The 16,592-nt window shown below is 34.2% G+C and overlaps 1 protein-coding gene across 9 annotated transcripts in view; it reads right to left on the minus strand.

Annotated features, from left to right (window-relative positions):
• Positions 1–16,592, minus strand: part of ITSN1 (intersectin 1) — a 322,258-nt gene that overhangs the window by 276,048 nt on the left and 29,618 nt on the right. For all 9 annotated transcript variants that reach the window (XR_012474001.1, XM_074214063.1, XM_074214060.1 and 6 more), the window contains exon 2: positions 4,290–4,359. The gene's annotated coding sequence lies outside the window, so the exon portion shown is untranslated. The remainder of the gene's footprint in view (positions 1–4,289; positions 4,360–16,592) is intronic.

The raw sequence follows: 16,592 nt of genomic DNA on the forward strand, positions 1-16,592 counted from the left end.
ATAGGTCAATAAAAGTCTTTTTTGATGTTCTCCCCATCTGGATGGTGAAGTAATATTTTATGAAAACCTTTCATTCTTTGCTGCTGGGGTAGATTTTCACGAGTAGAATATAATTCTGAAGACTAACCAATGAGTCGACAGAGAGAAAGATAGGAAGGAGGAGGGGATCGTGTTAAGCCATATAATCTTGCTTGACTGTCAATTTGGGGCGACTCCTTGATCTTCATTACCTTTGTGAGACTTGGAGTGTGTCCTTCTCTTGAGAAAAGCCAAAATAAATTTTTTGCTTTTTGCTCAGGAGTCTCTCAATATCTTTTAAGCGGATTTTTACCCCACACAATAAAGAAAAGGAGACTTAAATAAAATAAAGTCTATGAAATAAAGAATACATGTCTAGCAAAAACAGAAATGGAAAAAATTACTAAAGAAAGAAAGAAATATTTTATAGAAAAAAGCAGAGAAAATTAATAAAAATAACAAGCAAAGGAATTTCAAGTAGAGGAGGAGACTTTTACTTAACTACTGGGAAAAAATATTGGTGAAGAGTTAGAAAACAGATAAAAGAAAAATAAAAAGGAACTAATAATGAAGGGGAAAAAACCCCAAAACTAAGGAAAAGAGTGATAAACTGGGTTAAAATAGCATATCTTTATTAAATAAACTTTTAAAGAGTAAATAGTACTAATACTGCACAAATTACTCTCAAAAACATAGACTTCTTTTATGAAACAAATATGGTACTAATACAAAAATGAAGGAAGGATAAAGGGAAGAAAGAGAACAATAGATCAATACTATACATGAATATCAATTCAAAATATTTAAGCAAAATCCTGTTGAACAGACTACAACAATTCACCCAAGAAATCACTCATTATGACCAAGTTGGAGTTATAGTAGAGGGCAAGGACAAATCAATATTAGGAAATCAATTAACAAAATTTATTGTATTAAAAACAAAAATATCCCAAAGCACTTGATTTTCTCAATAGAAGAATGAATACAATAATTATACAAAACAAAACATAAACCCTTTACAAATTATAGGCATAAAGGGACATTTAAAATATCACAAAAAGTATATACTATCTAAAATCAAAAGCAAGATTCATATGCAAAGGGGATAAACTAAAAGCCTTCCCAACAAATTCAAGAATAAAACAAGGATGTTTACTCTCCTTGTTATTATTCTATAACTCAGCTGTTCTAGAACTACTAGCAATAAGACAAGAGAAAGAAATTAAAGACATAAAGACAGAAAAAGAGTAGATAAAACCATCTTGCTGGTGTCATGATAACTTATTTAGAAAATTCAAGGCAATCAGAAAAAAGACTGAGATTATTGATAGCTTCAATAAAATTGCAGGCTACCAAATAAATCCTCACAAATCAACTACATTTTACATTATAAAATCTAAGGAGTAATGATAAAAAAAAGGGGGCATCCTATTTAAAATATTTACTAAATGCATGAAACATTTGAATATAAATCTACCAAAGCCAACAAAATATCTATATAGATCCAATTATAAAATGTTCCTTAAACAAATGAAGTGGAATAAACAAATAAAAAGCAGAAGGAATACTCAATGGTCATAGTTAGTTCATGTTAATGTAACAAAAATTAAAATACCAACAAAGTTAATTTATAGTCTTAGCATTCTTCAAATCAAATTACCAAAGGAATACTTTATCAAAGGTAATAAGCTGGCAGAAATTTGGCTTAAAATAAGCATCTTGCATCACATGCCATCATCAAAGACAATAAAATATAGATTAAGACAATAGGAATAAGAGGTGGCTAGGTGGCGCAGTGGATAAAGCACCGGCCCTGGAGTCAGGAGTACCTGTGTTCAAATCTGGTCTCAGACACTTAATAATTACCTAGCTGTGTGGCCTTGGGCAAGCCACTTAACCCCCATTTGCCTCGCAAAAACCTAAAAAAAAAAAAAAAAAAAAAAAGACAATAGGAATAGCATTCTTGAAGGAATTGTGAAATTGTGAAGCCGTATAACCATTCTGAAACTCATTTTGGAATTATATAAGTAAAATGATTAAAATGCCCATACCCTTTGACATAAATTTTCCATTGTTAATTATATATACCAAGGAGGTCACTGACAGAAAGGTTCTGACACACACATCAAAATATTTACACCAGCACCTTCTGTGGTAACAAAGAGAAATAAAATCATCGTTCATCAATTGGAGAATGACTAACCAAATTGTGGTGCCTGAATGAAGTATATTACTGCTTTGTAAGAATAATAAATATGGTGAATTTAAAAAAAACAATCATGGAGCTTTTTCATAATCAGATGAAGATTGAAGAATCAAAGAAACAACATAATATACAAGATGACTAAAAACAAAGAAATGGAAACAACCACAAAACAGTCAATAAGAATTTAAGTGTGTGTGTGTGTATGTGTATTTGTGTGTGTGCACATGTGAGCATGTGCTTGAGATACCGTGCTAAGCACAACGAATATAAAGAGAAGCAGAAAGAGTCCCTGGAGGAGCTTATGCCCCAATGGGAGAAGACAATACAAATAAGAGAGGAGACATACTAGAAGGCCCCCAGAGGGGATGTGGCAGACAAAGTCTTATAGACAACTACATATGTATCTGTGTGTATGGATGTAGATTTGCATGGAGGAGGGCAGACAGATATCTATGTATAAGCTAGAGTGTGTGTGTGTGTGTGTGTGTGTGTGTGTGTGTGTGTGTAGGTTTGTATGTAAGTGTATGTAGCTTTGTATGTAAGGCAGATATCTAAATATAAGCTAGAAAAGAATTAGAAGATCAGAGGAAGAAGCCCCTGGTGTTGAAGGGACTACCAACAAAGGATATGAGATTGAGAGTGCCCAGACACAGATGAGCCAACATAGCACTCTAAATAGAAATCCCACAATGAAAGACAAGAGGTCATAAAAACACACAGGAGTCATTATTCTCAGTATCCTATAAAAATTCAGAATTAAGACACTTGAATACTACACACACACAAACACCCTGGCTGCTTAACATTGTCTTGTTTTCTTTTGGGGAGGCAACTAGGATTAAGTAACTTGTCCAGGGCCACACAGCTATGAGTTAAGTGACTGAGGTCAAATCTGAACTCAAGCCCCTCCTGATACTGAGGCCAGTACTCTATCCATTGCACTACCTAAATGCCCCTGTTTAAGTTCTAACAATAACAAAAATGAATTTTGAAAATGCTATGCTTATTCAAGAAAAAAAAAAACAATGTTTATTGGTCAAGATTCAGATACACAGGGGCGGCTAGGTGGCGCAGTGGACAGAGCACCAGCCCTGGAGTCAGGAGTACCTGAGTTCAAATCCGACCTCCGACACTTAATAATTACCTAGCTGTGTGGCCTTGGGCAAGCCACTTAACCCCATTGCCTAGCAAAAACTTAAAAAAAAAAAGATTCAGATACACAAAAAGAGGAAAACACCCTGAATTTACACAGCTAAAAATAGCTAGCACTAACTCTTAATCTTATTTAATCCTAATGGCAATCTTGTGATGTAATTACTGTTATTATCTTCAATTTACAGATGAGAAAACTGAGGTTGAGAGAAGTTAACTTGCCCAAGATCACACTGTCAAGTGTCTGAAGCAATATTTGAATGGGAATCTTTCTGACTCCAGGCCCAGTGCTCTAGCCACTGGATGCCTCATAATATCTGGGGTACCTTGAAATTTTTACAGAAATTAAAACATCTAATTATAGTAATTCTCACAATAGTTTTATGAAGTATACAGAAAATAAAATTATCTACATCTGCTAACTCTGTAGATATAGGAATTCACTCAATCATATGGCAAACCATAGTTATAGCATTAGTTCAGCATCCTGCATATTATTCATATTAGACTGTATTATTACTTAATCATTATGAGATAAAATTTAATCCAAGTGAACACTTCAACTTTTTGTTTGAAAAAAATGAGCTTCAACAGAGAAAACTGAAAAAAATTTATGAAAATTAAGAAATTAGATAGTTTAGGCTGTAGAAATAGATGAAATCATTTCCCAAGTCACTAATTTGAACTGGCAGTACATCTTTCGAAAAGCTAAAGAAGTTCCATTTAAAATTTAAAGATTTTTAGAGAAACTTTATCAAGAAATAACTGTCGTACAACAGATATTTAAAAGAAAATTTAATTGTTTGCAAGAGAATTATTTGTTCAAATCATTATCAAAAAGATTCCTCTTAAATTTTATTTTTATAAAGATTTGTGATATTTAGATATTATTAGAAGTCCATCCTATACTTACTCAGTATATTTGATTCAACACCAGCTCTTCATATTCTTTCTTTTCCCCAACAGTATTCAGGTAATGTAGTCTAGGATAAACAAGACCATAAATCATTTTTTTTTTAAATTTCATGCAATATATAATCTCATCAACCACTATAAAGTCAGTGAAAATGTTAGCTCCTTTCTTAAAATATAAGCCTTCTGGGAATGTCATTCCCTTATAAGATATATTCAGCCTTTATGTTTATATCAGGATCAACAAAAGTGGTCACTGCTAAAAATTCATCTTAACTCTAGATGTTAAACCTCTCAAATGGCTTATTACTTGAGCTACCAGCTCCAAGAAGATTTTTTGAACAAATAATTCAAAATGAACAAAGAATTCTTTTGCTAAATTCTCTTATACCCCCATCCATCTAGATAACTAGGTCTGTAAATTTCATGTCCTGCTGGATGCATCCCATTGTTATGGAGAAAGAATTAACATGGGTCCCACCTATCATCTAGACCTATTTACATCCCTGCCCTCTATTATCCATTCTTTACATAGCTTGCCAGATTTTATTTTTAACTGAAAGAGTTTCATAGTTCCTCTCTACCCAACTCCCAAATCTAAAGATGGAAGGCAGTTTATCCTCTCAGAGGGATAACTTTCAAAAGGATACTAATGGTAGGGGAATGTTATTAAAGGAAGAAAAACATTCTATGTAAAAAGTAAAGGATTTAGGTGTATATAGAGATCCTCCTAGTGACATATCATGGTGCAACTGAGATTAATCCCACATATTGTTCATGAGGAAGGGAAAGAACACCTTTTCTTCATTCTGTACTAATACTGGATACAATATTCTCCAACCCATCTCCCATCCTCCCCCCCCAAAAAAAAAAACAGAAAGTAGAACAATTACACCTGAATTCACGGAATAAGAAAGAACAAGGCAGTAATCTAATAATGAACAGTAAAGAATGCTAATCCACTGTGACGTTGCACAAATCAACCCAAAATTCGTGTCTGTGACCAAAAGTTCATGTCCAAGTTTACTGGCACATGCCACACCCTCTAATGAACCCCTAACTCCTCAGAACTGACTAAGATCCTGCTAATCACGTGAAGAGGAAGTGGTGGGGTGTAGGAAGAATAGGAATAGAATCAAGCTGACTTCTACCCAGGGTAAGCTCCAGAACTCTGTTCCCCACTCTTTCCCAACCCTAATAAAAGGAGCAGACATTGATATAGGCCAACCAGATAAGAAAATATTTACAGTCAAGAGAAAAACCAGGAGAGAGGGCCAGTATGAAAGGCTTGTTTCCAGGCAAGAAAGGGGAGAGAAACCCAGCTGGGGACAGTCCTGACCCTTAAAGGGAACTCAAGATAGAAGCCTAAGTTGAAACATGAGGGGTCTGAGACAGCTCTGAAGTCCTGCCCCAGGGTTTACACATAACACTATGAAAGAGGGCAGAGTTAGAAAGTGAATAATGGAAGACCATAAGTGAAAAGGGCTATTCCAAGGACTTGAAAAAGAAGAAATTTAATAAAAACATTAAACATGTGCATATAAAAAAGTCTAACACAAGAAGGAAGGTCAGTACTACATATACAGAGAACAAATCTCTAAACAAACTTATGAAACAAAGAAAAGTTAACAAATGACAGATGAAATGTAGAACTCTGTAAAATTTCAAAAGAAGTTAATAAAATCTAGAATGTTTCAAAAGAAAAAGAGCCCTAAGGGATGGAAACCAATGTCAAAATTCACAGGCTTCAAAGAAAAAAAATTAGCAGATTTACTTTAATTCAAACTGTGGAGTTTCTTCTTAGACATTAGAGAGAATCTAACAGATTTAGAATAGAAAAAATTCCAAAATGGAGGAAAATATGGTAAAACAAGCACAATGTAGTAACATTAAAAGAAAGTAAGATCTCTATAAGTAAAAGTCATATACTTCAAAGACAAATGCACAGAGAACATCCAGGGAAAATGTAAAGATCATAGGTGAACTAAAAGAACATGAAAAATGGTAAAACCTGAACATAATACAAGTAGTAACACAAGAAAATTGTCAAGAGGTTTTTGAATACAAACAAAAAAAAGGCAAAAATCCAAAGAATCCACGGCTGATCTGAAAAAAAAACAAACCCAGTTTTCAATCCCCAAGACATATAGTAGTAAAATTTAACAATTCCCATGACAAATAACAAATTCTGTAAAAGACTAGATGAAAGACTTCCAAATATAAATAAAAAGAAATTCCAATTTTAAAAAACACCTATTCTGCACCCACTAAAAATCTCAAAAGTAATGGAATAATGCATTTAGTTTTTTTTTGTTTGTTTGTTTTTTTAGATTTTTCAAGGCAATGGGGTTAAGTGGCTTGCCCAAGGCCACACAGCTAGGTCATTATTGTCTGAGGTCGGATTTGAACCCAGGTACTCCTGACTCCAAGGCCGGTGCTCTATCCACTGCGCCACCTAGCCACCCCTGGAATAATGCATTTAGAAAAGTAAAGGATTGATTACCAGCTGCCACCCAGGACTTCGAAAACTTAAATCTAAAAATCAATGGAAAAAGATAGATATTCACCAAGAGACATTTGAAATTCTACTGAAAAAATAAAAAGCAAAATAAAAAACAAAAATCCAAAGCTTGAGAAAAATATTCAATTTGGAAAAATAACCCAAACTTACAAAAGCTTACTGAATTCCTGGACTTATTTCTCACACTGGAAGAACTCTCTGTCCCCAAGTCTCATTTTCTGATTTGAGTTCTTCCTAGAACCTCCAATTGAAGAAAGAAGAATCCCAGGGCAAATATGTCTTTATTCTTCTCTAGACTTTATCACCAATTAATCTCTAAAAGATTTTCTCTATCTTCCCTTTCTCCCCATCATTTTAAGGGCTGATTTTTTTTTCACAAGTCATCTCTCCTATTAGAATATAAACCCCTGGAGGGCAGAGATTGTCTTTCTGATTTATTTGTATTCTCAGTGCTTAGCATATTGCCAGGCATAGAATAAACATTTGCTGTCTATGACTGACTAATCCAGACAACAGAAACACAAGAGTGTCCAGGTATAAGACAATGAGGGCCTATCTAAGGGTAGTGGCTGTCATTGGAGAGAAGAGGATTTATACAAGAGATTATAAAAGTAAAATAAACAAGACTTGGAAATTGGATGTAAAATTGGATGTGGAGAATGAATAAGAGGGAAGAATCAAGTATGACACTGAGATTGAAATATTGGGTGACTTGGATATGGTAATGCACTTGATACTAATAAGAAAATGAGAAAAAGGGAATGGCTGGGGGAGGGGGGAATACAGTGAGTTTTACTTTCAAAATGTTGAGTTTAAGACATTGATGTGGCAGCCAATTCCAGAAATCCAAAAGGCAGCTGGAGATGTGAGTCTGGAAGGAAAAGATTATAGTTGTATTAAGTGAATCAGAGAATCATTAGTATAAAAATAATAAAGATCAAGCAAAAGAGATTGAAAAAAAGAACAGTCAGACTGGTAGGCAGGTGAGAGAATTGTCACAAAAACCTAGAAAGACTATTAAAGGGCAGAGGATAACCAACAATATCAAAGTTCAATACCAATTTTTAGTTATATTGTTAGAAATTATAGGTAAATAAAAAGATTTTTAAAATACATTAAAAAACCATCTATATAAAGTTAAAGAAAGAATTATAGGCAGATGGACAAACATTAGAAGCTTTCCCAATAAATTAGGAATACAGCAAATATGTCCCACTTTCCCTAATACTTATTATCTAATGTAGTTTCAGAAATACTAGCTACAGTAATAATAAAAAAGGCATAATTAAAGGCAGAAAATAGGCAGAAAAGAACTCTTAAAAAAACTATCTCTATAACATGTTGGTGCACTTAAAAAATCTTAGGAAATTAACAACAAAATTAATTTAACCAAATGATAGCTGTAGTTAAGCAGCAGACTATAAAATTAGTCTACAAAAACCAACACAATTTCTATATATTACCAAAACTTAGAATATATTATTAGAACAGGAAGTTCCATTCAAAATTACTACAAAATGTATAAGATATCTAGGTGTCATAATTCCAAAGTATACTTAAAACCTGTTAAAATAAAATTTTAATTGTCCTAAGTTAAAAAAAACCTCAAAAGTAAATAACTAAAAGTCTTCCATGTACATGACTGAACCATGCTAATGATAAAAATGACAACACTTCCAAAATAACATATATTTACTAGATATCAGACATGCTTTATTAATTAAGACAAAAGATTTCTAATCATTTGGGGGGGGCAGAACCAAGATGGAGGCATGAAGGCAGAAATTTCAAGAAACTCGTCCCCCCAAAACTCCAAAAGCTGTCAAATTATGACTAGTCAAAATTTAGAGGGGCAGAACCCACAGAAAGACTGAGTGATACAATTTTTCCAGTCCACAATAACTTAGAAGTTCCACAAGAAAGGTCTGGGTCCCTGGGGGCACCTGGGTCCATGGCAGAGGGCAGTTTCCAGACCTCTTGGCCCAGGGATCACCAGGGACAGATGGAAGGGGTGGTAAGAGAACTCTGCTGCACCAAAGTGGAGCACCAGCCTCAGAGCACCCTGCAGTGAGAACCTGCAGCAGAAATCAGCAGAGCCAGGTAGTACTTCCAGAGATCTCAACCCACATAGAGTGGGGGTTGGGGGAAACTGCAGAGAACTCTCTGCTCTCCCTTGCCAATACTCAGATCCAGGTCATAGTCTGGGCTCCCATACTACCAAAGAGGAGCAGGGACTCTCTTCACAGCTCCAGGGCAGAGGGGAGATTTGTGGTCATCCACATACCAGAACACAGGTATGAGAGCAGTCAGATCTCCTAGGACCATGGAGGAAGGTCCCTGTGGATCGTCTCCAAAATACCCCAAAGCCCTTGAAGTGAGGTAAATCAGTCATAGGCTGAGGAAATGAGCAAACAACAAAAGAGAAGAATCTGACCATAGAAAATTACTTTGGTACCATGGAGGATAAAAATACACACTCAGAAGATGACAAAGTTAAAGCTTTTGTGTCCAAAACCTCCAAGACAAATAGAAAATAGGCTCAGGCTATGGATGAGCTCAAAAAAGACTTTGAAAAGCAATTAAGAGGCACGGCTAGGTGGCATATCAAATCCGGTCTAAGACACTTAATAATTACCTATCTGTGTGGCCTTGGGCAAGCCACTTAACCCCGTTTGTTTTGCAAAAACCTAAAAACAAAAAAAAGCAATTAAGGGAAATAGAGGAAAATTGGGAGTAGAAATGAGAGTGATACAGATAAAACATGTCAGCAACTTGGTGAAATAAAAAAAAATACTGAAGAAAATAATTTATTAAAAACCAGTTTAGGCCAAATGGAAAAAACAACGCAAAAGGCAAATGAAGAGAAGAATGCCTTAAAAAGCAGAATTGGAGTGAAATCCAGGCTTGGATCTTAGGACTTCTGAGTCCCATGCTAGCAGGCCAGTCAAATGATGTGAAAACTAATTAAAACCATTGCAAGCTGACTAATCCAATGGTGATAATTAGCAGAGGCAGACAATGACATGAGCAGAAAGTTCCTGAGGGAGCAGTCTCCCCTCCTACATTTTTCCATGGGCTGGAAAACTATTTCTGGGATTTCATGATTAAGAAATAACCTCCTGCATATGGCCCTGATTTCCATGTTATGTTTATTTTATCTTTCAATGTCACCTGATGAAAATGTTGTTTTTATAATAAACAGAATTTGTGAGGCTGATTCTCACCAAAAAAAAAAAAAAAAAAGCAGAATTGGCTGGCTGGAAAAGGAGATAAAAAAGCTCTCTGAAGAAAATAACTCCTTCAAATGCAGAATGGAACTTACAGGAAGCTGATGACTTTGTGAGAACTGAGGAAGAAATAAAACTGTACCAAAAAAATAGAAGAAAATATGAAATATATCACTGGATAAACAACTGACCTTGAAAACAGATCCAGAAGAGATAATTTAAAAATTACTGGGCTACCTGAAAGTCATAACCAGGAAAAGAACCTATACTTCATTTTTTCAAGAAGTAACAAAACAAAATTGCCTGGAGATACTAGGAAGCAGAGGGTAAAACAGAAATTGAGAGACTTCACTGGTCACCTCCTGAAGAAAGATCCCAAAAGAAAAACTTCCAGGAATATTACAGCCAAATTCCAGAACTCCCAAGTCAAAGAGAAAATACTAAAAGATGCCAGAAACAAACAATTCAACTACCATGGCTCTAAAGTAAGGATTACACAGGATCTGGCATCTACATTCAGGGCTCATAGGGCTTGGAATATGATATTCTGGAAGGCAAAAGATCTTGGTTTACAACTGAGAATCAACTACCCAGCAAAACTAAACATCCTCTTTCAGGGGAAAAAGATGGACTTTAAATAAAACAGGGGACTTTCAAACTTTCCTACTGAAACAACCAGAGCTGAACAGAAAGTTTGATCTTCAAGTACAGGACTCTGGTGAACCACAAAGGGGGTGGATGAGAAGGACTAATTATGAAGAACTTAATGATGTTGAACTGTTTGCATTCCTGCATGGGAAGATGATACTGATAACAAATATAAACTTTTTCATTTACAAGAGCTATTAGAAGGAACATATATAGACAAGGCACAGGAAGGAACTGAATAAAATGGTATAATATAGTAAAAAGATGGAGTCAATGGATGATAAAGGAAAGTACTGGGAGGAAGAGAAAAGAGTGGAAGAAGGGGCTAAAATAGTTCACATAAGAGTCAAGGGAAAAGCTTTTACAATGGAGTGAAACAGGGTAAGAATAAATGAAAGTGGGGAGAAATACAGCTAGTGATAGCAACTGTGGAAAAAATATTTAAGCAACTTCTCTGGTGGACTTATGAAAAAGCAGGCAACTCATTACAGAGACAAAGCCATTGGAATCTAAACACACACTGAAGTACACTTTTTTTTCTCTCTTACTACTCTTAAGGTTTCTCATCTTTCTGGGGGGGAAGGGTTTATGTTTACTCTCACAACAAAATTATTCTAATAATATAAAATAAAACAAAAAAAAGAAAGATGAACAACAAACAGTGAAAACAAAAAGGATTCATTTGGAGTAACAAAAGACCTACAGTATCATGGCAAATATTTTTAAAAGTGTGAGAAATATAGGGGGTTGGTCTTTACAGGGTGTGGAGGGGAGCCCCTAGGGAATCCAATCACTAAACTGAGTTTTCCTAATCCCATTCCAGAGATTGCAAACCCAAGATTCAAAGAATTTGTTTCTCAGGTGGTCAAGAGTGACCTAGAAATCTTGACCTAATGCAACTGAATTTGTGCAATTAGATAACTGAATATTATCCCACACACCCCCTGTGATGATTGGGGTTCATCAGCATATCATGCATCACATGATGTGGGGAGGGATCATATTAGGGACATGTCATGGAATGGGTGGACCTCTTAGATTGTAACTCAAACCCTGAGAGACTATGAAAATCCAAGAGGAAGGGGAGTTTCTGAAGACTTATAAATTACCTGATGTTTAACTGCCACCTTGTGCCTCATTGCAAGTTTTGTGAATAAAACCTACAATTTTCTCTCAGTCTAGCAAGTTTTTCTTTCATTCATTTGTAACAAAAAGTTAGCAATTATAAAATAACAATTTCTAGACTATTAAATATATTATAAACCATAATTATCAATATCAATATCAATAAATGAGAGAGGGGAGAAATAGAGTAGAGAGAAATACAGTTAGTGATAGCAACTGTGGAAAAAAATATTGAAGCAACTTTTCTGATGGACTTATAATAAAGAGGGCAACTCATCCCAGAGACAGAGCCATTGGAATCTGAACACACACTGAAGTACACTTCCCCCCCCCCTTACTATTCTTGAGGTTTCTCATCTTTCTTAAAAGTTGAGAAAAATGGAATATATGAAACAAGGAAGAGAACGAACTGTACTCAGCAATCTAGTATTAGACAACAATCTAGTATTAGATAAATCTAAAAACATATTAAGAACTAGCAGGAAAACTATTAAGCAGTCTTGTAAAAATTAAATTTAAACCAACATCTTAAACCAAATATTAAAGGCTATGCCATTAAAAGCCTAGAAGAGAAACTTATCATATATCTTTCAGACCTATGGTTAAGGGATTAATTTTTAACAGAACAATAAAAGTAATTACAAGAGATTAATGAGATCATTCAAATGATATGAAATAAGCTATCTTTTACAGGAACAAAATTAATGTACTGAAACAAGGAAAGTGTTCAACTGCGGAAAACTCTACAAATAAAATCGAATTTCTCTGATAAGGGTCTGATTTCCAAAATATACAATCAATCAACAGACACACAAAAATCATGTTATTCTCCAGTTAAATAGGCAAATGATAAGAACAGCTCACAAAATAATTGTGAACAACTAACAACAACATGCTTCTAATCACCAATAAAAGAAAGTGCAAACTAAGGAAACTTGAAGCTTCACTTCACACACAACAAATTGGAAAAAGAAAAAGAGACAGAGAGGCAAAAAGTGAAGATTAGAATAGTTGGTGTAGGAGGAGGGGCTGTGTATTACACTGAATTGGTATAATGATTCTGAAAAGCAATTTGGAATTATGCAAAGAAAATTATTAAAATGTTCACAGATTTGAATCCATTCATCTCCCAACTAATGATGATGTTTGTCCTTCATTCTCAAAGAAGACCATGACATCAGGGAGGTGATGTCATGAAAAGTACATGAATTGGATTTGAGTGACTGAGCATGCTAAATCACCAGCCTCACTTTTCCAGAGTCATCTGAGCCCTGAAACCAGATATGGATCAGAAGACCCTATTTGCAGAACAATCAGGGTTAAGTGAGCTGTCCAAGGTCACAGTGTTAATTATAAATGTTAATTGCCTGAGGTCGATTCAAAATCCCAGTGCTCTATCCATTGCACTTAGCTGCCTTCCTACAACTAAGCATATTCCTACAATTAAAAAAAAAATATATATATATGTATGTATATATATATATATATTTTAAGGAAGTTTACAAAAAAAAGGCCCAAAACACAGCTAAATACCTAAGACAGCAATTTTTGTGGTAACAAAGAACTGGCAATCCAAAAAAAAAAAACAACCCAACAACAAAAACCCCAAAAACCAATGTTCAGTGAATAGAAAATGATTAAACCAACTTTGGTAATAGAATATTACTGTGCTACAACAATTGACATGATAACTACAGACATGGATGGAAAAACTTATATGAACCAATACAAAGTAAAAAAAGCAGGACCAGCAAAACAATATATAGAATGACCACAATAATGTAAATACAAAGAACCCTAAAACAACTAAAAATGAATATTTTACCATTATAGAGAATAATCTTGACCCAAAAAAGAACCATGAGGAGACATTTGCTGCACTTCCTCTTTTCCAAAGTTGGTGTGTCTATGGAAAGGGAGTATTGTAAAGAACTTTTTTCAATTTGTTTTGAAGTGTTGGTTGGTTTTGTTCAGTTCGCTTTCTTCCCTTTTCCTATCCTAACCTTAAAAGTCAATCAGTTCATCATTAGACTTCTGTCTACTCTCAAATCTATTTCCTCCTAGTCTGGCTCATGCCTGGCCTAATCCCAACCCTAGCTAGGGTAACCCACCATCTACTATAAATTTCATTTCAACCAGGCCCTCACTACAGCAAGGCAATTCTTTTACTCTACTTGAATTAATTCTCTATCCTATTCTAACTACCAAATCTTCCTATTCCAATTCAAGTTTCCCACACTACACCCTTCTATCATCCTCAGCTTAATAATAACTTGCTTCCTCATACTTTACTAAAAAAAGACAGGGTATTCAAAGTGAATTCCTTTTCTCAATGGAGGATGAGAGGAAAAGTGGGAAAGAGAGGCTAGATTTCCACTGAATAAAAAAATAAAAATTTAACTTTAAAATTAAAATTTTAAAATTTAATTTAAAATTTTTTAAAGATAAAATTAATTCCAGGGAAGCTAGGTGGCACAGTGGATAGAGCACCGGTCTTGGAGTCAGGAGAACTTGAGTTCAAATCTGGTCTCAGACACCTTATTACCTAGCTGTTTGACCTAGGGCAATATGCTTAACCCCATTGTCTTGCAAAAAGTAAAAATAGATAGACAGATAAGATAAAATTACACTTTATTTCTTGGACATCATCCACTGTTCTTTATACCTCTATTATCACTACCACTTTCTAATCTTCAAAGTTTTCTTATCACTGTTCCTTCCCTGTAGTCTACTAAAAGAACATATAGGGTTTAAAAAAACCCCTCCATTAACCTTAACATCCCATTAAGCTATTATACTAGATCACTCTTGCCATTCACAACATAGCTCCTAGGTGATTATTCTCACAACCTTAAGACTTCCCTTATAATTTTTCAATCCTTTGCAATCTGCTTTCCAAGCTCATCACTCAGAAACCATTCTCTCTAAAGTAATTTTCAAAGAAAAAAAGTTATCAACAGCCATATGAAAACAATGTTCAAAATCACAAACAATTAGAAAAATGCCAATTTAAAAATATTTAATTGAATATGTGTTATCTAACTAAGAGGGATACAACAATAATACATCAAATAATATCTTTTTTAGAGGTTATTTTCTAGGAAACAATCCTTACAATTACATTTTGGTAATATAAATTTTTTTCAAAGTACTATGATTTAGTTTTCAATTTTTTTTTTTAGGGTTTTTTTTTTTTGCAAGGCAAATGGGGTTAAGTGGCTTGCCCAAGGCCACACAGCTAAGTAATTATTGAGTGTCTGAGACCAGATTTGAACCCAGGTACTCCTGACTCCAGGGCCGGTGCTTTATCCACTACGCCACCTAGCTACCCCTAGTTTTCAGATTTTAAGAATTTTAAGCTATAATCAGTTGTGAAATAATTCCAGGAACTATTGAAACATATAATCAAAATGAAAAAATAGATTATTTTAAAGAATTTATTAAAGGAAAATTTTTTCCATTTTCAAGACTTTTTTCTGATAAAGGAGAGTGAAGAATCTATTTAAAAATAAATGTGACATAAAAACAAAAGGAACCAAAAGTTTGTATAAAAAATATCCTTAGTGGGGCAGCTAGGTGGCACAGTGGATAGAGCGCCGGCCCTGGAGTCAGGAGTACCTGGGTTCAAATATGATCTCAGACACACTTAATTACCTAGCTGTGTGGCCTTGGGCAAGCCACTTAACCCCATTTGCCTTGCAAAAACCTAAAAAAAAAAATCCTTAGTCATTAAAATAAAGTCTGAACTTCCTTATTAAAAAATCAATGAAACCTAAAAATCTGCTACATAATTTTACTTTTTTGGGAAAAAAATGGAAGTATATGTTCTGTTGAATTCAGAATTCCACTGCATAATACCAAAAATGATTTTGTTTGGACACTGAAAAGCAAAAATCTAAGTATGTGTTATTATCATATGCTTTAATAAATGATAAATGATGATTTGGAGTAACACATGAAAAAATTAAAAGTTTACAGTTTATCTTAATATAAAAAAGATTACATATTTTATTCTCTTGCACTGAGCACTTTCACATTAGCACAGATTTATTTTCTTAGATGATTTTAAAACTAGATAGAAGAAAAGAGTCTTATGGTTCTGGTCACTCATTTTCTCTAGATGTCAGAAAAAGTAATGTTACTATAATATGTTAATGAAATAACAGAATTTAAAATATTTCTAAAATATTAAAAATAATTTATATAAATTATGTACTGAAAACTAATTGAAAAAAATCATAAATATGCATCAAACAGCAAACAGTATTTAAATTTTTTTCATTAAATTTTATTTTCTTTATTTTCTATTGAGAGTGAATTGTAACAGTTGAATAACTTCTTTGGTCCTCAGTTTCTCAATTTATAAAATGAAAGCAATAAGATTTCATCATTCTAGTTTAGTTTTTTGTCAAATAATTTATATTTATATTACTAAAGCATGGACAGATAAATGATACAATGGATAGACAGAGCTCAGGTCTGGAATATCAGAAAGACCTGAGTTCCAATCCTTCCTCAGACAATGGGTGACCATGTCAAATCATTTAACTTAAATCAGAATCCCTCTGCGTCAGTTTCCTCATCCATAAAATAAAATAACAACATGCATCTCAAAAGTTTGGTATGAGGATATTGAAAAAGAATATTTTTTTTTTGTTTTTGAAAGGCTTAAGTGACTTGCCCAAGGTCACACAGCTAGGTAATTATTAAGTGTCTGAACTCAGGGCCTCCTGACTCCAGGGCTGGTGCTCTATTCACTGCACTACTTAGCTGACTCGAAAAA

This window comes from Macrotis lagotis, chromosome 1, assembly GCF_037893015.1.
Source record: "Macrotis lagotis isolate mMagLag1 chromosome 1, bilby.v1.9.chrom.fasta, whole genome shotgun sequence".
In the NCBI taxonomy this organism is placed as follows: domain Eukaryota; kingdom Metazoa; phylum Chordata; class Mammalia; order Peramelemorphia; family Peramelidae; genus Macrotis; species Macrotis lagotis.